Source organism: Ictidomys tridecemlineatus, chromosome 12 (genome assembly GCF_052094955.1).
Source record: "Ictidomys tridecemlineatus isolate mIctTri1 chromosome 12, mIctTri1.hap1, whole genome shotgun sequence".
NCBI classification, from domain to species: Eukaryota; Metazoa; Chordata; class Mammalia; order Rodentia; family Sciuridae; genus Ictidomys; species Ictidomys tridecemlineatus.
The window spans coordinates 28,395,226-28,417,021 of NC_135488.1; the positions used below are offsets into that span (position 1 = coordinate 28,395,226).

Sequence of the window (21,796 nt, forward strand, 5' to 3'; positions counted from 1 at the left end):
CCCCACAGGGGAAGGGAGCTCTGCAGGGCAGGAGCAGTGGGGGAATTGGTGATGTTACCAATTTGTGGGAGACCAAAGACTTTCCTTAAATGATTTAAGAGAAAGTATTTTGCTAAGTAAACCATGTTGCAAAGAATTTCAGGAGCATTGTTTAAATTATTAAAATAATCGATTGTTTCCCAGCCTTGGAAGCACCATTTGGATATGATTAATAAGACATCACAAATTATTCCACACCATTACTGTAGGGCTCCATGTTCCTGAGCAATTTTGTTGGACGATGTCTTTGTTCCATTAGTTTGGGGATAAAAAGAATATAACTAGAATTTTTTATTTGAATCCTGGAAGTTCAACTTTCCTCAGGTTGAGGTCTGCTCTCCGTCTTCATCCACTGACTGGAAGAGCTCCCGCCTCTGTCAGCTCTCCGCTGCTGGGACAAAGAGCCTGAGAGAGCAAAGTGAAAGGAGGAAAGGTTTACTTACCACGGCTCCTGGCTTCCGAGGTTCCGCTGTGGCCGGTTGGGCCTGCGGGTTTCTGCTGCGTGGGGCAGAACATCGTGGCTGGAGCGTGCCGTGGAACAAGGCTGCTGGCCTCACAGGGGCCAGGAAGCCAAGAGACAGAGGGAGCGGCTAGGGCCCCCAAGCCCCCAGAGAGGCGCACCCCAGAGCCTCGCTCCTCCCTCCTGCCGGTCCCCACCTCCTTGGACCAACCACCAGCTGGGACTCCGGCCTCCACACATGGGCCTGGGGGGACGTCTGTGGATCCACTGTAGCCATCTGTGTGCACACCAGCCCCAGGGAGTGGCGTGAAGCTGTGGTGGCTGTATGTCCCTGGGACGCTCTGGGCTGACCAGGCATCCTGGGCTGGCCTTGCTGGCCTCCTGCGGGGTGGCTCCTCCAGGGTCAGCAGGGCTGGGCTGGGCTGGGCAGCACCACCTGGGCTTCTTTCTCCAGTCCTCCTGGGCAAGGTGGTCTCAGGAAGCACTCAGGACGAAGGCCGAGGCTCCTTCCTCGTGGTCACGTCACTGGTCAGCGGGGCTGGGCCGCGGTGGCCAGGGGCCTGGCTAAGCCTTCTTTCTGGGTGAACCTGTGGGTGTTTCCAGATGACCTGCCCTGAGCGGGGGAAGGCGCCATTGCTCTCTCGAGGGCTGGAGCTGGACATCAGTCTTCTCCTGGCCTTGGACTGCCAAGACCCAGACTGCAGCTGCCCCCCTAGACCCGGGCACCAGCTCACAGACAGAGGGGCTCTATCCCCATGGCTCATGTCCACGGCTCCAGGGCTTCAGGGACCGTGACCTCTGCATGTGCGTGCGCACGCGCGCGCGCACACATATGTGTGTGTACGTGTTCGTGTACGTGTGTGTGTGTGTACGTGTGTGTGCGCGTGTGTGTGCGCGTGTGCGTGTATGTGTGTGCATGTCCTGTGGGTTGTTTTTCTGTGGATCCCCGACTTAGGTAGCTCCTAAATCCACTTGTCATTTCCCCACACCCCCCAGGTTCAAGGTGAGGGGAAAGGGACTGCACCTCTTAAAGGGGACTGGTGGTCATATTTAATCCCCCACAAGCATTAGCCCACACCTGCGGTTCCTTGGTGAGCAGAGAGCACTGTGGTTTCTCCAGACCTTGATACTGCCCAAGGTCCTCTTGGAAACCACCACAGAGGAGTCTTTGGATAAGTCCCCCCAGCAGTCCAGAATGTGCAGGTTTGGAAGAAAACTTCAAGGAAAATTACTTTTTTTTTTTTAAAAAAAAGGATCCTTTCTGCATGAAATGAGGCTTTGGTCAGGTTTTGCTCAGAACTCCTTTCCCGGGTGCTGTCAGGTGAGCCCAGAGGACAGAGGAGCCGAGCCCTTACCGCAGCATCTCCTGGCTGTGCCTGGCCGGCTGACCTCGAGCCCCAGGCTCACCATCTCAGAGCACCGCGGAGGGCCAGGTGGGCTCCCCCGCGGCCTTTGTTAGCACGGCAGCCAGACGGGGTGGTTGGAGCAGCAGAGACTTAGGGCCTCACAGTTCCAGAGGCTGAACCTCAGGATCACAGGCTGGTTCTCCCGCGGCTCCTGTCTGTTGTGGGGTCCCCATCCTGTGAGTGCAGGAACATTCAGAGGCAAAGTGACGGGACTGTGTGGGCTGCACTCTGATCTGTCCACCCAGTCTGAAGGGCCTGACTGGGGCAGGTGGGAGGGGCTGGAGGAGGAGGCTCGCGGGGGCTGCCTTGGAATTGTCCTCCGCCCCTTCCCCTCTCTGCTTCCCAGTCGCCCTGAGCAGAGAAGAGCTCCTCAGCCTGCCATCCCCCATGATGGGCTGCCTCACCGAGCCCAGGGCAATGGAGCTGCCCTGCTACTAACTGGATCTCTGAAACCTTGACGCAGAACAAACTTCTCTGAGTCGCCCTCATCCGGACCTGTGGTCCCAGGGACAGACCATGGCTAACACAGCAGCGTCTTCTCCCTGTGTCCTGACTCTGCCGACTACTTTTCTTTTCTTTTACATTTTACACACATTACCAGGGTGCAACCCCCACAGCCCAACACCCCCACGTAGACACACCACAGAGTAGTTCAACCATATTCCCATCTTGAACGCTCACTCCCAAACCAGCCTGGCACCCTGGTGGCCACTTCTCCATCCCATCCCCGGCCCCAGCCCAGGCAGCCTCCGGTCCACTTCTGGCCGTGTAGACCTGCCTATTCCGGCCACTTCACGTACACACAGCCGCATACCAGGCTGCTGTCCAGGCCCCTGTTTCCTCTAGCTTCCCCCCTGCACTGGGCCAGGACTCCTTCTCTGGATAGCCAAGTGACAGTCCACAGTGCACACTGGGCACAAGGACTCGCAAACTCCCTGCCCTTTCTGTCACCAACGGGTTCTCCCCTAGCTCCCTCCTTCCCTGCGGGCTGGGACAGTAGCGTCATGGCAGACCCCGCATTCCTCCCTGTTCATCATTCTGTCCACACAGGCCCCGGGCCAGGGTCAAGGACACAGCTATGAACAGCCCAGTCCCTCCTCCAATCCTGGTTGCCCAGTGGGCAGGAGAAGCCGTGAGGGGCTGTCACAGTGGGCTTGGGAATGCGGGCTTGTGTCCTTGGATCCCATGGGCGAGCTGGGTCCCTCACCCCGGCCTTCCTCCCTGTCCTGGAGGACAGCTGGTGGGCACAGGCTTGCTGTCCATCTCCTTCCTGTCCTGGACAGACTCTCTTCCTGTGCAACGGATCTGACCACCGCCTCCGCTCCAAGCTGTTGGTGGGGGCAAAACTCCCACCTGATGCTGGAGTGGCAGTGGGATCAGCAGCTTGTGAGTCACCAGACTCACAGCCAGGGAGGAGCACGGGCTGGCCATGCAGAGCCACACGGGGTGCAGTTGGGGCAGAGTGACCAGGCAGGGCATGGGAGGCAGGCCTCGCAGTGACAGGGAGGTAGGATGTCCCTGGTCCTGGGGGAGCATGTGATTGGCTTGTTGATCAACCTTGAGGGCTCGAGGGGAGGGGGAAGCTCCCTGGCTGAGGACCAGGGAGGTGTAGCTGGTCAGCTGACCAGGGGACCAGCCGGGTGGGAGGGGAGCTCAAGGTCAGGCCATGGGCTCAGCCTACCAGGCACCTACTGGGGACAGTCCAGCCCCCACCCCAGCCTGCCAGGGAGGGCCTGATTGATGTGGCCAATGGGTGGGAGACAGGACCAAGGAGACCCAAAACCTAGAGATCTCACTCCCTGCAGGTACACCAGAGCTCCAGGCAGCTGGTGGTGGGCATTCCATCCAGCCCTCGAGTCCCCCCCTTGCTTGGACATTGGTTTTGCAGCCTCTGCGTTCGGCTTGCCGTGGGCTTCGCCCACGGTGCTCATGTGCACCTCCAAAATCCCCAGCTGGCCTCTTCCACCCTGAGGTCAGCACCAAGCCCCAGATCTGGCTGTCCCACCCACGGGGCTGGCTCGGCCTTTCTGATCCCCACCCAACATGGCCCTAGTAGCCCTGGATGTGCAGGAGGTGCCCAGCTGAGTCACAGCAGGGACCTGGGCTAGAAGGGGAGAACCGGGTGCAAGAAGAGGGCTCCCCTTCCCACTAGGCCAGGGCGCAGTCCCCAGAGCCGTCCTGAGTCTGCCTGCTGCCCAGTGCAAGCTCTGGGTCACCCATGGGCTCCTACACACGGTCACTCATCAGGAAAAGGAGGCCCCTGCGTCCCTTCCTGCACAAACCCACCAAGTTTGGGCCAAGTTGCTTGAGGCTGAGGCTCGGGCTTTTCCAGAGAGCTCAGGTCAACCAGCTCCAGACTCCACCTTTCCAAGGTGCCATCTGGGAGCTGGGGGTGGGTCCCTGAGAGGCAGGTGGGTGTGGGAACCCAGGACACAGGGGAGCAAGCGCTCACGTCGCAGTCATCCTGCACCTACCAAAGGTGAAGAAGAGCAAGGTTAGTGTTGGGAGCGCAAGTCCCAGGGCGTTCAGGACTCTGGGGGAGTTTCTCTCAGCACCTAGTGTGTGCCAGGCACGGTCCTAGGTCCCGGGAAGAAAGAGTTCACGGAAAGATGGGGAGGGGAGGGGAACTGCTGTTCACTCAGAGCTGACATTTTGTCAGGGAGACAGACCACAGCAGAGTAAATGGCTAGAGAATGTCATGTTTAAAAGGTGCTAGGGACAAAGGTGAGGGAGGTGGGGTGGGCGCTGCCATCCTGGAGGCCAGCCCAGGCAGAACCCCAGGAGGCGCTTCTCACAGGAGCCCTGGAGGCCGAAGGAGCAGAGCCCTGTGGTCCTGCCCGCCACAGGACAGTGAGTCCTCTGCCCTTTGCAGTTGGGCTCAGGAGAGGTGGTGCCCCAGCCACCAAAGACACCCTTTCCAGAGACTTCCAGGAGAAGATGGAGGTGGCTGGACTGTGCCCTGTGGCAGGAATGTGTAGGGGACCCTGGCGCTCTCCCTGGCCATAGGAGAAGGAGGGTGCTGGGGGCCAGAGAGTTAAAATACCCAGCATGTCCCGCTCCTGCGCTCATGAGCCCTGTCCCGTGCCTGCCCCCAGGGGGACTGTAGGCTGGGCCACTCCTGCTGTCCCAGGCTGTGGTCACTGTTGCCGAGTCTATGACAAACACACGTATCCCGTACATCTGGGTTGTTTTTCCCCTTCTTGGGGAAAAGAAATTTCTTATTTCTTTTAAAAGTCTATTAATATCTATTTGGTAGTTTTCTCTGTCCCATGTGGAGCGACGCATTTTCTCCCAGGTGTCAACGTGCAAACCCTCGCTCGCCATGTGTCTGTGGTCTCAGCCTGGCTGACCCACAGCCTCCTCCTTCCTCCCCCTCCTTCCTCCTTCAGGCCGGCTGACTGCAGAGGGCTGGCTCTCAGCAACAGAACTTCCCAGCATCAACAGAACTTCCCAGCATCTGGTGCCTGCCCTCGGGAACATTCTGCCCTTCCTGGGAACAGGCCTCTGTGCTTGCCGCAGTCTGCTTTGCCTCCCACACGCCCCGAGGCTCCCCCAGGCTCAGCAGGGTGAGGACCACAGGCCAAGTGGGGCGGCAGCACCTGCCCCTGGCTCCCCAGGTCTGGAAGAGACTTCCCCTGCATCCAGGATGCAGAGACGGCGGACCACACCGGTGAGGGCCACTCTCCTTGGGAGAGGAAGGTAATTCCTGCCCCTCAGTCAGGTTCACCACCTGTCCTTCCCCTGGTTTCATTTTTCTGAAGCGCTCAATCACATTAAGCTACTAGCTGCAAGCACATTTTAATTTTCCTGCTTTACACTCCGTAATAATTAGTGACAGGGTGATCGTGTGGCCTCGCCCTCGGCCTTCTCCTCCTCCTCGCCTCATTTCTCTTCATCGTGTTGCCAAGTGTCCTGAGGACTTCAATGCAAGCACAAGGCCAGGCGGCAGACTGGAGGGACCTTGCTGCACCTGCTTTGCTGGCCACAGTGTCCCCAGGCAGGGGCGTGGTTGGTGAGAACCCAGAACAGCGACGTCTCCCTGCTGATCTGTGGGCAGGGGCTTACTTGGCCCTGGCTCCTGAGCTCTGCACACCCACGCCTCTTCTCAGGCCAGCTCAGGCCAGCTCAGGCCGCCCACAGGGCCAGCTCCCGCCCAGTGCAAGCCAGTGGGGGCCCAGGGCCAGGCGCCAAGACCCACCCTGGGAGGTATGGGGAGCACCCAGGGCTTAGCTGTGGGGAGCATCAGGCTGGGTGTCTGCTTGATGGAAAAGTGTCCCCAGGCCCCGCCTGTGTGGCTTCACCCAACTTGAATCCAACACATGTGGAAACGTAGCATCGGCAGTGAACATGCATGTCACCCAGACCAGGAGGCCCTGCAGCTGTCGACCCTGCCATCACTTTGAATCAGACACGGTAACCAACTCTGGGAGGTTTTGAAATGCACAGCAAGGGGTCTGTCTGCAGGTGCCATGCAAACATGGCTAACGAGGAACCAGAGCTCGGTGGACATGGTGTCCTTGGGGGTCCTGCAGTCTGATCCCCCAGGGATACCGAGGGTGAAGGTCTCACAAAATTAAAATGTCCATTGGAGAACCATTTCTGTATCTCAGGTTTTGCTCCAAACCTCGGAGCTGTCTTCTGTGTTCACCCTCCATAGAGAGGAGACTGAGATGTACACGTTGTCACCTTTTCAAAGGGGCCACATTTGGTGATGCCCTGAGGAGCCCCCCAGTGTCCCTGGCAGGTGATGGCAACAGAACTCAGGCACAGGCTTGTGGCATCTGGGTCCTGCTTCCCTCCCCAAGGAGTATTCCAGAAGGACTGATCTAAAGTGGCCAGGGTTTGGCCAGCCTTCGCATCTGTTTCTCTCTGAAGTTCTGGGCACGAGGCTGGGGGTGAGCAAGCCCCTCCCGGAGTCTGGAGGGGCTCTGCCCGCCCCTGCTTGGTCACGGGCTCTTGGCCTCAGTTACTGGTCTCGGAGGCACATTGTTTTGCTCGGCGAGACCCAAAACTGCACCGAGATGAATGCTTGCCTCTTCTCACCTAACAACACACAGGCAGGTGGCCTCATTCTGTGAGCTCAATGAGACCAGGGTTTCTCCCATGCTGGTTTTTGTAGTGTCCCATCACCGCGAACTGTCCCCTCTGCATGGTGGAGGCCAGCCTGCCATGTCCTCCTCACAATCCAGAGAATGGAGGGCAAGGGGGGGAGTAGAGGGTCTCGAGAACTCACATCCCCTTTCCAGAAGGGTTGGTGACCACTTAGTCCAGCAGCCACTTCCACCAGCAAGGGAGACTGGGACAAGGGTCTCTGACCAGCACAGGCACTGTCCACACACAACAAGGCTGGGCTCTGCTGGGCAAGGCAGGCAGAAGGGACAGGCGGTCTGTGTTGAAGGCCATTCTGCCACCCCCCTGCTTCCTGGGAGGAGCAAATGAGGAGCACAGTAAAGTGCTGAGCGTGTCAGGCTGCCTTACTGTCCACACAGATGTACTGCCATCACCACCACCTTCATCATCGTCACCATCTTACTCTCAGATAATCCCCTCTGGGCTCTGGCTAACCTGTGAGTCCTGCCGCTGGTTTGTTTTACGACCTGCCGTACCCTCCATTTGTGTTCAGAATTCCAGTGTGAATAGAACCTAACTCCTTGTTCCATGGGGGTTGGCAAATGGTATTTTGATACATTAATTCTCACAGGTTTTAAAAACAGTTTTGATCATCGAAATTCACAAATTCACATTTGCAAATGTGTGTATAGTTTTAAAATGGCAAACTCTGTGGTCCAACCACGTTGCTTTTGAGATTTTTCTGCAGAGGAAATAACCACAGAGAAGGAAGGAGATTTATCTGTGAGGGTGCTTCTCGCAGTGATATTTATAACCATTGAAAAATTGGAAACAACCCAAATGTTGAAGAATGGAGACCTGGTAAGATGAATTACACTCCATCCGTGCCATGAAATACTATATGGCTTAAAAATTATGTTGTCGAAGAATATTAAAATATATGGAAAAGTAGTCGTGATGTATCTGTTAAATGAAAACGCAAATTTCAGAACCGTGTGTGAAATTGTAACCGTTGTCTGTGGGGGGATCACCACTGTCGGTGAAGAACGTGGCTCTGAAGCCAAGATTCCACCCCTGCTCAGCCTGGCTCCCCGCCTAGGGCCCTGGCCACAGGACTTCCTGCCTCCGTTTGTGCCTTTGCAGAGCATGGACTCTGACACTGCCCTCCTCAGGGGCTCCAGGCCAAACCCCGCCGCCTGCTCACACATGGCACAACTGCCAGGGTGCAGGACCTCCACCCCGACACCTCCTGCATGGGGCCTGGGTGCCTCCTGTGGCTCTCCATGAGGGGGCGCCTCTGAGGCACACTGGGCTTTAAGTGCACTGAGCCCTTTGGGATGAGCAGAGCAGGGGCGGTGGTGATGGGGCCCATGTGCGGTGGTGGCGGACTGGGTTTCTTGTCTGGATTTCTAGAAGATTCCTGTTCATTGTTTGTGGAGCCCTGCAGGAGGCAGGTGTCTGTCCCAGGATGCAGGGGGCTGGGGGAAATGGGCTCTGCTCGTGCAACAGGTGATCTCTGAGCACCTACTGCAGCTGCTGGGCCAACTCCACGCTGCACACTGGGGCTTCAGAGGGGAGGAGAGTCACCTGAGGCCAGGTATAGCCTAACTGCAGAATGAGGTCATCCCAGAGCCACTTCCTGGGGATCCCTGAGCAGAGCTGGGGCGTCCCTGAGGGGCGGGCTTCCCACAGGGCTACCTGCCAGGCTGCCACTTGAAGGAGGGCAGAGCCCTCGCCGCCCACCTCGTCCAAGTCATCCACACCAAGACAGGAGGGGAAGGGCCCCTTGTCCTTCCCTAGCCCTCAATCCACATGTGGGTGAAGGCCCTGAGCTGGAGAGTGGACACTGGGGAGCCGGAAGCCAGCACTGGAGCTCTCGCAGGTCTATGCCACCCGCTGGAGTGCCCCAGGAGACCAGTGAGGAGTGGAGCCCGCAGGCCAGGCCAGCCTCTGTCCCCAGCCACCATGTCCCTGCTGCATGCCATGGGCCTTTCAAGAGGAGCCAAGGTGCCACCAGGGAGACAGGGCAGTCACCTGACCAGGTTGTGCTTCAGGGGGATCCCCCACCCACAGCTGGGTGACAAGTCTGGAGGGGAGGGGTCTGGGCAGGGAGAGCAGCAGCCCCAGAAAGGTGATTTGGGTTTCTGAACAGTGAGAGGCAGGGGCAAGGGGCTGTGGTCAGGAGATACTTGGGAGGAGGGGTCAGCAGGGCCCGGGGTTGGATGGCCTGGCTGGGGGAGGCCTGGGAGGGAGGAAGGGGACTTGCCCTGGGCAGGGGACAGGTGGCAAGCCTCTTACTGCACCGTGGACTCCGAGGCTCAGCAGTGTGGCTGAAGGTGCAAAGACCAGTCCGCTCATGGATGGAGAGTTCCGACCCACTCAGTGCCCAGGTCACCAGCTGCACCCTCTGTGGCAAGCAGCCTCTAGCAGCCGGGGCGTCCTCATCGCTGACACCTGCCCCTTTGTTCCTGCTTCCAACTCAGGAACCCCAGAGACAGTCATGCTCCCAGCCAGCCCCTCAGGACACCCTGTCTCCCTGTGTCACCTCCAGTGGCCCAGGGCAGCAGTCTCCCACGGGGCTCCTCCCCTGCCACCCCTGGGTGTCTCCAAATGCCAGTGAGGCCAGTGGCCCCTCCCTGCAAGCTCTGAGCAAATGGCCTCTGCCTCACTCAGTCTGTCAACGTCCACACGGGGCCATGTCCGAGGTAGGACTGAAGCCTGGGAGTGGTGGGGGCCATGAGCAGCGTGTCACGGAGAATCCTGTAGGTCAGAGCCCCAGGCTGGAACTCCGGGGACCCCTGACCCTGAGCAGGTGGTGAAGGTCCAAAGGAAGGAAGATCAGACTCTGGGGGGAGGCCTGGGCCATGGAGGGCGTGTGGCTGGGGCCCTCCCACTCTGCACCTCGGAGGCCTTGTCAAGCCACATGGCAGCTGGTGGAGGTTGCTGGCAGCTCCAGGGTCAGTGCCCAGCTGGGCATTGACGTGAGGGAGCCCCCATTCTCTGCCCACACCCGTCCCCACTGCACACGGATGATGTGAACCTAATTTAATAATCGCCCTGCAAGCATGTGCTTGGCGCCCAGATAGACAGGGTCCAGGCACAAACACAGGACTAAAAACCATGTCCTCCCCTCACCAAGGGCCAGTGGCCTCTGTCTGTACTCTGGACAGCTGGGAACAATGAGAGTCTTTCTTGATTGAAACAAACGTGCCCAGGGAGCATCCATTTCAGTCTTTGGAGGGTTCAGAGTCAGGGCCGCCTGTGCCAGTTGAGGTTGGAGGGTGGTGGGGAGTGTGGGTCATTGTAGTTAGAAGAGCAGGTTCAACAGCATGTGGGGACCACAATGTGTCCTTAACTGAAGCCTCAGATGCAGAGTCAACGCTGCTCACCACCATGCACCTGGTCATCAGCTCACTGGGCCGTCCCTCGTATTTCAAACTCGGCTCCACGTACCATAAACATATATAATTTTTATTTGTCACTTTACAAAAGAAATTTAGAAAAGAGAAATAATGCCACTTGGATTCACAGGAACCAACCAGTGCCTCTCAAAGCCACTTTGATCCCGTGGAGACATAGGACAAAAGCAAATGACCAGAAGGCCAATAGGGTGGCCGGCCCAACAGCGGCACTGCGAGGTCATCACCGAGCTTCCTGAAGGCCTGCGGGGGCGAGGTTCAGGGCTCCAGGGACCCAGGCTGCAGGGTGCCCCTCCGCCCCCCACACCCTCTCATGTTGTGCGAGGGAGGGAACAGGCACAGGGCAGCTGGTAACTCACAAAGCTCTCGTTACCAGGAAGTGGGTTCAAGTCCATGTCGGGCACCCCTAGTCGGGCACCCCTAGTCGGGCACACTGGTTCACCCATGGCGCTGGCCCTCGGGGGGCCGTGGGAGGGAAGTGTAGTCCACGGGCTTCAAAGAACCTGTCGAGGAGGAGCCGCAAGACCCGGCTGAAGGGAGGCGATGTTCTGTGTGGCTCCATTCTGCGAGTAATCGAGGACCCCCACAGCTGCTCCTGGGCAGGAACCATGGCTGCTGTGCGGACAGGGGTCCAGGCCTCAGCGACAGTGCAGGACCCCGGGTGCCCCAGCTGGACTACCAGGATCAGCATCCGAGCAGGGCTCCCGGCCACCCATCGGAGCAGGAATCCCGGCACGACTCCCACACAGGACACCCGCCACTGCCTCTGTGCAGGAACCCTGGCTGCCACCCCCATGTGGACCCCCATCCACCAAAGTGGGGCTCCTCCGGTCACCTCCATCTTGGGACTCTGCAGCCACTACCATAGTCCCCTACACGCTATAGGTTGCCTGCAACTGAGGACATCGCACAGGCACCCACATCTGGAGACAGCTGACAGTCACAACACTGCATGCCACAGAGCCACGTCTATGACACATTGCCCAACACCATGTCCACCACAACCCTCTCCTCATCGCTGAAAGCAGCCACCTCCATCTTGGGACACCTTCATCACCATCTTTAGTTGGGACAACTCCCAGCTTGGAACTCTGGCTGGGCAGGTCCTGACAGTATCCAGCCTCCCCGTCTGCCCAGCACCTGCCACCTGGCACAGTGACTGCCCTATACAAAACAGCTCTCCGGTGACAGGTGCACAGTCCCCAGGGCTCAGCCCACAAGACCTCTAGGAGAGAAAGGTCCCCAGTTAGGAAGTAGAGAGGAAGGGGTGAGTGGGATACAGATTAGAGACTAAACTAGAGACCGGGAACCGTGAGGCCTACAGGTGATATAAGGAGAAAGACCAGGCGCCCACATCAGACCAGCGGGCCCCAGAAGAGATCCTTGGGGTGCCGTCTCCCATCAGGAAGGGCAAGTGCCATCCCCCACCTCCAGGAGCCCCACACCTGAGACCGGCTCTCCCACCCGAATAACCTGCACCATCCTGAGGGTGAAGAAACCAGCTAAGGACAGACAACCCCCCTGTAGGATGAGAAGGGAAGTGGGAGAGGTACTGATTTCCAACAAAAATAATCCTGGTTTCCTCATTCGAGGTTTTTCCTCTTGCTCTTTCTTCTCCTGCCCTCACGTCCCCAACATTTGTGAAACCAACTGCTTTTCATGAACCAGGCTACCGAGGACTGGGAGGTCTGAATAGTGCATTCCGGTGGTGTTGTCTCTTCTTTTATCTCCTATTTTTACATTTTTATTCTTCTTGATATTGGTGTGTGTTTGTTTCATGTGCTCTACTAACCTCCTGCTCACTTGTCTACCCCAATCACTTCCGCTCTCTTCTCCTGCTACTAACCAACTCCCTTAGATTTCTTTTTCAGGCTTTCTAAGATGTAATAACTCTATCCTCACCTCCTTCCCCCTCAACATCTCATCCTAACCCCCACCCCCGGTTCTTTGTTCACATCAGAAACTGTAGACCCTTTTGCAAACCTACTGTTTATATTGAAGATAATAATTGAACTATTTCCGAACATGGTGACCAAACTGTATACGTCTTCATAGCAGCTATTTGGTTTCAGGTTGTACTGGTTGTATTGGGGTCTGTTAAGATTATCCTCCCCCTCAAAGGACAGGTATTAAACCCTGCAAGGACACTATAAGCCTGTAGGGTGAAAATGATAAACCCTCAGATTGCAGTACTAGAAGGGAAGGCACACAAACAACATAAAAAAAAAAAACAAGGGAAGAAAGTGTCCCCAAACCAACCAAGGTTCTACATTATTAGACTCCAGGCCACTACAGCAGAAGGAATTACAGAGAAGGAGTGCAGGGTTACCTGATTAAAATGTTCTGTGAATTAAAGGATGACATAAGAGAGCGAATCCAGGCAGCAAAAGACCATTTTAATAAAGAGCTACATAAGCAAATACAGGAAGCAAAAGATTACTTCAATAAGGAGACAAAGGTTCCGAAAAAACAAAAACAGACAAATCCTTGAAATGAAATAAACAATAAACCAAATTAAAAGCTCAATAGACAACCCCACCAACAGGTTAGATCACTTGGAAGACAGGAGCTCAGACAATTCTTGTCAAAATATATCATCTTGACAAGAACGTTGACCACACAGAGAGGACGGTAAGAAACCATGAGCAGAACACTCAAGAATTGTGGGGTAACATGAAAAGACCAAAGTTAAGAATCATTGGGATAGAGGAAGGCATAGAGATCCAAACCAAAGGAAGGAGCCATCTATTCGATGAAATAATATTAGAAAATTTCCAAACATGAAGAATAAATTGGAAAATCCAATACAAGACGCTTATAGGATGCCAAATGTACAAAATCACAACAGATCTCTCCTCATACTGTATGTCTTGCATTTTCATTATGATATGCCTTGGGGTGGATCTGTTAGTTCCAAAAACAGCATGGTATTGGCACCAAAATAGACTTATAGACCAGGGGTACAGAATAGAGGACACAGAGACTAACCAATATAATTACAGTTATCTTACATTAGACAAAGGAGCCAAAAACATACATTGGGGAAAAGACAACCTCTTCAACAAATGGTGCTGGGAAAACTGGAAATCCACATGCAATAAAATGAAATTAAACCCCTGTCTCTCACCATGCACAAAACTCAACCCAAAGTGGATCAAGGACCTAGGAATTAGACCAGAGACCCTGCACCTAACAAAGGAAAAGTAGGCCCAAGTCTCCATTAGGTAGGATTAGACCCTGACTTCCTTAATAAGACTCCTATAGCTCAAGAATTAAAAACAAAAATCAATAAATGGGATGGATTCAAACTTAAAATCTTCTTCTCAGCAAAAGAAACCACCAGTGAGGTGAATAGAGAGCCTAAGGATGGGAGCAAAGTTTTACCAACACACATCACACAGAGCACCAATCTCCAGGGTCTATAAAGAACTCAAAAATCTTAACGCCACAAAAACAAACAACCCAATCAACAAATGGACCAAGGACCTGAACAAACACTTCTCAGAAGAGGATATACAATCAACCAACAAATACATGAAAAAATGTTTATCATCTGTGGCAATTAGAGAAATGCAAATCAAAACTACTCTAAGACATCATCTCACTCCAGTCAGAACGGCAGCTATTGTGAGGACAAACAACAGTAAGTGTTGGCGAGGGTGTGGTGGGACCCCAAATTGGTGCAGCCAATATGGAAAGCAGTAAGGAGATTCCTTGGAAAACTGGGAATGGAACCACCATCTGACCCAGCTATCCCTCTCCTCGGTTTATACCCAAAGGACTTAAGAACAGCATCCTACAGGGACACAGCCACATCAATGTTTATAGCAGCACCATTCACAATAGCTAACCTGTGGAACCAACCTAGATACACCTCAATAGTTGAATGCATAAAGAAAATGTGGTACATATACACAATGGAAAATTACTCAGCATTTAAAGAGAATAAAATCCAGGCATTCGCAGGTAAATGGATGGAGTTGGAGAATATTATGCTAAGAGAAGAAAGTCAATCGCCCAAAAACCAAAAGATGCTGATCCATTAAGGGGATGAGTGGAGAGCATGGGGGGATGGAGGAGCTTCAGATAGGGCAAAGGGTAGGGAGGGTAAGGGAGAGGACAGGGTGGTAGGAAAGATGGTGGAATGAGATGGCCATCATTACCCCGAGTACATGCATGAAGACATGGATGGTGACTCTGCGATGTGTACAACCAGAGATGTGAAAAGTTGTGCTTTATATGGGTAATATGAATTATAATGCACTCTGCTGTCAGGTATAACAAATTACAATAAATAAAAAACAACAACAACAACAAAAGAACTTGTGAGGCCCGATTATGTCATGGCCCAGGCTATGTGGGCAGTGACCAAACAGACTCCATTTTGCCCTGAGCCTCCACGTCATGTTAGAAAGCCTTCTCCCAGGGAAAACCCTGCCTCTGCGCCTGTCAACAGTTGCCTAGCATAGCATGTTTGCCAACACAAAATGGCGATTCTTACACAATGTAAAAGTGTTCTCTCTTGAGTTCCCGTCTTCCCTGGACCATGTGCCCTGGCAGAGACTGACTCTCTAGACGTTGGTGACCATTCTGTAACTTGTACACAACTAGGGACCTTTTGGCCACTCCCTTTTCTGCTTAGGATTTTAGATCTCATGACGTTTGTTTATGGTTTTGAATCATATCAACAGCCACTTCTACTTTAAGATGGTTTTGGACTATAAAAGGTGTACTCAGACCCCGAGAGGGTCGAAGGGTGTAGACCTGCAGCCTGCCCTTGGCCTGCCCGCTGGTGGATCTGGACCACAGGCTGGTGAATAAAGTTTCCATTCCCGGCTTAGAGATTGACTGAGTGATTTATTGCAATCCCACCTCAACATTTACAGGTCCCTTTGAAAGGATAAAAGAAACTGAAGTTAAAATGTAAAGGACCAGGTATTGTAGAGTTTCTAAGCTGCAAAGCCTGAGTTAAAATGTAAAGGACCAGGTATTGTTAAGTTTCTATGCTACACTCAAAGCCTGAAATTCCTGTAGCTGTTAGGACAATTCCCGGGACTGCCCATTAAATAATCCTCCCTGACCACTTAGTTGTTTAACAACTTGGACCCTGTGCAGCTAGGCACGTAGGCACCTCAGGGCCCAAACCAATCAGTTTGAATGTATCCCCCTCCTTAGGAGTGACCTATCACTCCCGCCCGACCTGTTCCCGCCAATGAATGTACTAATCATGTTTGAGAGTGGTTGTTTGATTTTCCCGCACCTCATGATGATTTGCTCTGATGTATGCAAAGCCCCCACCCTCCCCAAAAAGTGTACTTAAGCACTGCTCAACCCCTGCTCCGGGCTCTTGGCCGCTGTCCCTTCTTGAGTGAGCCTGGAGCCCCAGTGCACTGGATCCTCAATAAATCCCCTTTTGCTGTTGCATGAGTCGGTCTCTTGGTGGTCTCTTCCTCCATCGTTCGCCAGACCCTTACACCTTTGTAGGAGTGGGAGTGGGTCACACCTGGTTATGGAAGGGGACAAAGCACCCCACCAGCCAGTGCTTCATTCCAAGGTTCCGAGGTGCTCCACCTTAAACAGAGCTGATGACTTTAAAAAAATCGAATAAATTAAGAGATGGACCAAGGCTTAATCAAGCAACTCATTTCAACCTCTCCAGAAATGGAAGGCACGAGAGTATGCAAATCCAGTGTTAATCTGCGCTTGGCTAAAGCATTGTCGGGCAGCTTGCTTTCTATGCAAATAGGACCCAGAGTGAACAGAACCGGTGACTTTCCAAGGCTGGGCTTGTTTTCTTCGTAAATTGATTTTTACCTCAAAAGACTTGAAATTTCTCACAAATAGCTCACGTGCACACCCCCGCACTGCAGTATTTTTGGTCTGGATTTATTTCATCCATTTCTGAATCAAGAATTCCCTTTAGACCTGCCCAGGACCCTGGAATGCCAGACATGGCGTCCCCCCAGCCCCAGCATGACCACGGTGGCAGGGTGGGAAATTGCGGGAGATGGCACCAAGAGCCACGGAGGCTTAAAAGCCACCTCCCCAAGAGTGCTCAAGCACGAGACTGTACATTTTATATGTATATCTGCCTCGTCTTTGAGAGTAAGTGGACACTTAACTCCAGAGCCTTTTTGCAATTCCCTGTTACCTGCAGGGAATCAGCCGTCAGTAAAGTCAAACCCACTTCCTGAACAAAGAGTTCCGGAAAACTTTCCTTTTAGCGAGGCAGTGGACTCACCAGGCTCCTAAGCGCTGCTGAAAGATTCCAGTTTGGACCCAGCTCTTGGGAGGCTGAGCGCCCCCTCCTTGGGCCCCACAGGGCTGTGCTGCAGAACCTGGGAAAGCAGGCACACCCTGGCCTCCAGCTCAGCAGCCAGGGGCTGGTGGTGTGAAGGAGGAAAGAACCGGAGGAAAAGGGGGCCATGCTTCCAGATGCCGGTGCAGAAAGAGACCTTCTGGGTAGGACCCAAAGCACAGGCAACAAGCAAAACTCGACAAATGGTGCTACGTCCAACTAAAAGGCTCCCACACCACACAGGACACAGTCAGCAGTGAGAAGAAATGACCTGGAAAACGAGAGGAAGTCTTGCCTGCCATGATCGGCCAGCGGGTCAGTGACAGAATCTGCAAGGAACCCAGGGCCTCCTGACAGAAACCCAGGCAGTCCCATTTAAAAAAAGGGGAAATGATCTGAGTGGAACTCTTCTCCAAAGAAGAAACACAAACAGCGACTTGTGCACAGAAAAGTGATGGGTGTGGTTGTCCACAGGGAATGCAAAATGAAATTCCAACCAGGACAGGGCCATGGAAATACAGCACCCGAAAAGCCCCTGGGTCCATGTATGAAGGCATGAATGGTGTGGCTGGACTTCGTGTCCAACCAGAGAAATGAAAACTTGGGCTCCGTTTGTGTACTACGAGTTGAAGGACATCCTGTCCTCATGTAGAACCAGCTGGAACAAGTAAATGAATGCATTTTAAAATGTGAATTTTAAAAAAAAACAAACCACAAAAAAACAACAAATACTGGCAAGGGTGTGGAGAAGAGGGACCCTCGGGCACTGCTGATAGGAGTAGCAGTCGGTACAGCTTGGAGTTTCCTGGGAACTCTAAGACAGCCTGCCTCCTGGTCCAGCCAACCCACGCCTGGGTGGGAATCTAAAGGAAAGAAAAATCAGAATGCAAAAGAAACACTTGCCTGTGTTTATGGCAACCTCATCTGCGGTTGCTAAGTTAAGGAACTGGTCCAGGTCCCCGTCAACAGATGGATAGACAGGAAAATTCAGGGGATACATGCACAATGGAGTACTATTCAGCCACAAAGAAGAACAAAGTCCTGTCATTTACAGCAAACTCGATGGAGCCGGAGGACATTAAGTGAAGTGAGACAGAACAGAAAGGTGAACAAACACTGAAGAAGCATCGGCCTCCAAGTGGGAAAGTGGTGGCCAGGGCCTGGGAAGGGTGCTGGGGTGGGGTGGAAAGAGTGTGGCTGGCTTTGATCAGTGCACACTGTACACATGTCTGGAATTGTCACCCAGAGCCCCAGTCACCAGAACTCAGTCATCCAGAACCCAGAACCCAGCCATGTAGAACCCCAGTCACCAGAACCCATTCACCCAGAACCCCAATCACCCAGAACCCCAGTCCACAGAACCCAGTCACCTAGAACCCAGTCACCCAGAACCCAGAACCCAGAACCCAGTCACCAGAACCCAGTCACCCGGAACCCAGAACCAAGCTATGTAGAACCCCAGTCACCCAGAACCCAGTCACCCAGAACCCAGTCACCCAGAACCTCAGTCACCAGAACCCCAGTCACCCAGAACCCAGTCACCCAGAACCCCAGTCACCCAGAACCTAGAACCCAGTCACCCAGAACCCAGTCACACAGAACCCAGAACCCAGCCATGTAGAACCCCAGTCACCAGAACCCAGTCACCCAGAACCCAGTCACCCGGAACCCAGAACCAAGCTATGTAGAACCCCAGTCACCCAGAACCCAGTCACCCAGAACCCAGTCACCCAGAACCTCAGTCACCAGAACCCCAGTCACCCAGAACCCCAGTCACCCAGAACCCAGAACCCAGTCACCCAGAACCCAGAAACCAGTCACCAGAACCCAGTCACACAGAACCCAGAACCCAGCCATGTAGAACCCCAGTCACCAGAACCCAGTCACCCAGAACCCAGAACCCAGTCACCCAGAACCCAGTCACCCAGAACCCAGAACCCAGAACCCAGTCACGCAGAATCCCAGTCACCCAGAACCCAGTCACCCAGAACCCAGAACCCAATCACCCAGAACCCAGTCACCCAGAACCCAGTCACCCAGAACCCAGAACCCAGAACCCAGTCACCCAGAATCCCAGTCACCCAGAACCCAGTCACCCAGAACCCAGAACCCAGTCACCCAGAACCCAGTCACACAGAACCCAGAACCCAGCCATGTAGAACCCCAGTCACCAGAACCCAGTCACCCAGAACCCAGAACCCAGTCACCCAGAACCCAGTTACCCAGAATCCCAGTCACCCAGAACCCAGTCACCCAGAACCTCAGTCACCAGAACCCCAGTCACCCAGAACCCAGTCACCCAGAACCCCAGTCACCCAGAACCTAGAACCCAGTCACCCAGAACCCAGTCACACAGAACCCAGAACCCAGCCATGTAGAACCCCAGAACCCAGAACCCAGTCACCCAGAACCCAGTCACCCAGAACCCAGTCACCCGGAACCCAGAACCAAGCTATGTAGAACCCCAGTCACCCAGAACCCAGAACCCAGAACCCAGTCACCCAGAATCCCAGTCACCCAGAACCCAGTCACCCAGAACCCAGAACCCAGTCACCCAGAACCCAGTCACCCAGAACCCAGTCACACAGAACCCAGAACCCAGTCACCCAGAACCCAGTCACCCAGAACCCAGAACCCAGTCACCCAGAACCCAGTTACCCAGAATCCCAGTCACCCAGAACCCAGTCACCAGAACCCAAAACCCAGAACCCAGTCACCCAAACCCAGAACCCAGTCCACAGAACCCAGTCACAAGAACCCAGTCACCCAGAACCCAGAACCCAGTCACCCAGAACCCAGTCACCCAGAACCCAGAACCCAGTCACCCAGAACCCAGAACCCAGCCACGTAGAACCCCAGTCACCAGAACCTAGTCACCCAAAACCCAAAACCCAGTCACCCAGAACCCAGTCACCCAGTCACCCAGAACCCAGCCACGTAGAACCCCAGTCACCCAGAACCCAGTCACCCAGAACCCAGCCACGTAGAACCCCAGTCACCCAGAACCCAGTCACCCAGAACCCAGCCACGTAGAACCCCAGTCACCAGAACCTAGTCACCCAGAACCCAGAACCCAGTCACACAGAACCCAGAACCCAGAACCCAGAACCCAGTCACATAGCGCCCCAGTTGTGGACACCGCACCGCCCAGCTTCCTGTGCCAGCCTCTGCGCTGTGTGCCACCCGCAGCGCCAGGCTCCGGAGACGCAGGGCCAGGCAGAGGTGCACCGTGCGGGCTGCGGTTGTCTCTGCCTCTGGCCCAGAGTGGAGGTCACAGCCCTGGGCAGGAAGGCTCCTGGGGCAGGAGAGCGGGTCATTGGAGGAAGCAGCCTCTGGACAGAGCCTTACGGGTGCTGAAGAGGCGGTGAGGAGAGGGAACAGGTCAGGACAGCCCTTGCCGGCAGGGGACGGCAGTGACAATGTGGGAAGCAGCACGCACACAGTGCCAGCTTGCCCGGGCGCTGGGGAGCAGGGCCCCTCCAGGGAGAAATATGCATCATACAGCCCTTCCTCCTGCTCCCGGACTCCTCACAAAGGCCCGACCTGGGCCCTGGGGACATGGAGGCCAGGGCAGCAGGGGCAGAGCTGGGAGAAGGCCAGGTGGGCCGGGGCCAGGGCGACGGGACAGCTCGCAGGCCTGGGCAGTCTGAGGGCAGAGCCACGGGACGCTGCTGGCAGGAGAAGGGCACAGTCGGACTGTGCTGGACCCATAGTCCTGGAAGGCCTGGCTCCCCCAAATCGTCCCTGACCTGCCAGACACGGTGCCACCAAAGGCTGTGGCAGGCACTCAGCTCCCAGGGAGGGAGGGAGGCAGGCCCTGGCCTGACCACGAGAGAGAACTGGGGCTGCCAGAGCCGAGGCTTGGTGAGGTGGGCGGGTGAGGTGGGCAGCTAAGGGAGGCAGAGGAGGCAGGCAGGTGAGTGAGTGGGTGAGGGCAGTGGTGAGGAGGCAGGGAGCTGGCAGGGAGATGAGTGAGGCTGGCAGGGGAGGCTGGCAGGGGAGGTGAGTGGTGAGGAGGCAGGGAGCTGGCAGGGAGGTGGCAGGGAGCTGGACTTTGCGAGACAACAGCAGGCGTGACAGAACCCACCCAGCGGATAGAGTGTGGCCTTGATGTGGCGCACCTGGGGTGGGAGGAGGATGCCCAGCACCATGCTGGGTCTGGGAGAGAAGCATCTGCCTTGGCAACAGGCGCCCACAGCGCACCTCACGTCTTGCAGGCGCACAGCGGGGCCCCTGCTGTCCTCCTGGCCGAGGGACTCCTCTGGATGTGATGGCCACAGACCCAGACCTGCCCTACCCATCAGGGCCCTCCCAGGGAGCAGGAGTGTCCAGTCGTCCCCACCAAGGCAGGAGAGGACGAGGACCGTGAGGGCTCAGGACAGACGGGACCAGCGGAGCCACGGGAGGCGCCAGGCAGCCCAGCGGGTTAAAGTCACGGCTGACGGGAAGGAGCTGATCTGGGCCTCTCCTGCACCCCCCGGGGGCCTGGCGGGAATCTCAAGCTCTGGAGCCCCCAACCCCGACCCAGGGACCCAGAGTCCCCCACCCAGCCTCCCAGCCTTCCCAGCGGGTCCACTCGTGACTGAATCACAACACACTCCCTGGCAGAAGGACTTCCCCAGACCGTGAAGCCCCGTTGCTGTGTCCTCAGATCCTGCACCTGGGGCCAAGAGAGGGGACCTCACAGAACTCAGCACATTTCGCAGCAGAGCCGGCGGGCTGGGGCGAGGAGTAGGGCAGTCGGCCAGACATGTCTCCTGTGGCTCCTGTCAGGACACGCGGCAGCGTCTGCTGCTGTCATGCGGCACCGTGTCTTGCTGCGGTGAAGGCCACTGTGGTCATGTCTCTGCTCAGAACACGCGTCAAGCACGACGTTCTGGGAGCCATGGTCATGGTCGAGTCAGGACGGAGAGGGACGTGCTTTCGTCCCCAGCCCTGGCTGGAGGTCTGCCCAGACTGCGCACGGAGAAGCAGACCACCAATGCAGCGTTGGAGAGGCAGCAGCGAAGGTCAGCGCTGTCCATGGTGGCCTGGCAGCCACAGGGAAAGCCCAGGGAAACGGCGGTCAACTCTGGCCCAGATGAGAGGGCCTGTCCAGGCAGCG

General features: G+C 55.4%; 1 long non-coding RNA gene across 1 annotated transcript; it reads right to left on the reverse strand.

The window, feature by feature from the left end:
• Positions 1–315: 315 nt before the first annotated feature.
• Positions 316–566, reverse strand: LOC144369570 (uncharacterized). The gene is made up of 2 exons (XR_013429355.1): positions 483–566; positions 316–444 (listed from the first exon to the last, which is right to left on the reverse strand). It is a non-coding gene; the product is annotated as an uncharacterized LOC144369570 (long non-coding RNA).
• Between the last annotated feature and the right edge of the window lie 21,230 nt (positions 567–21,796).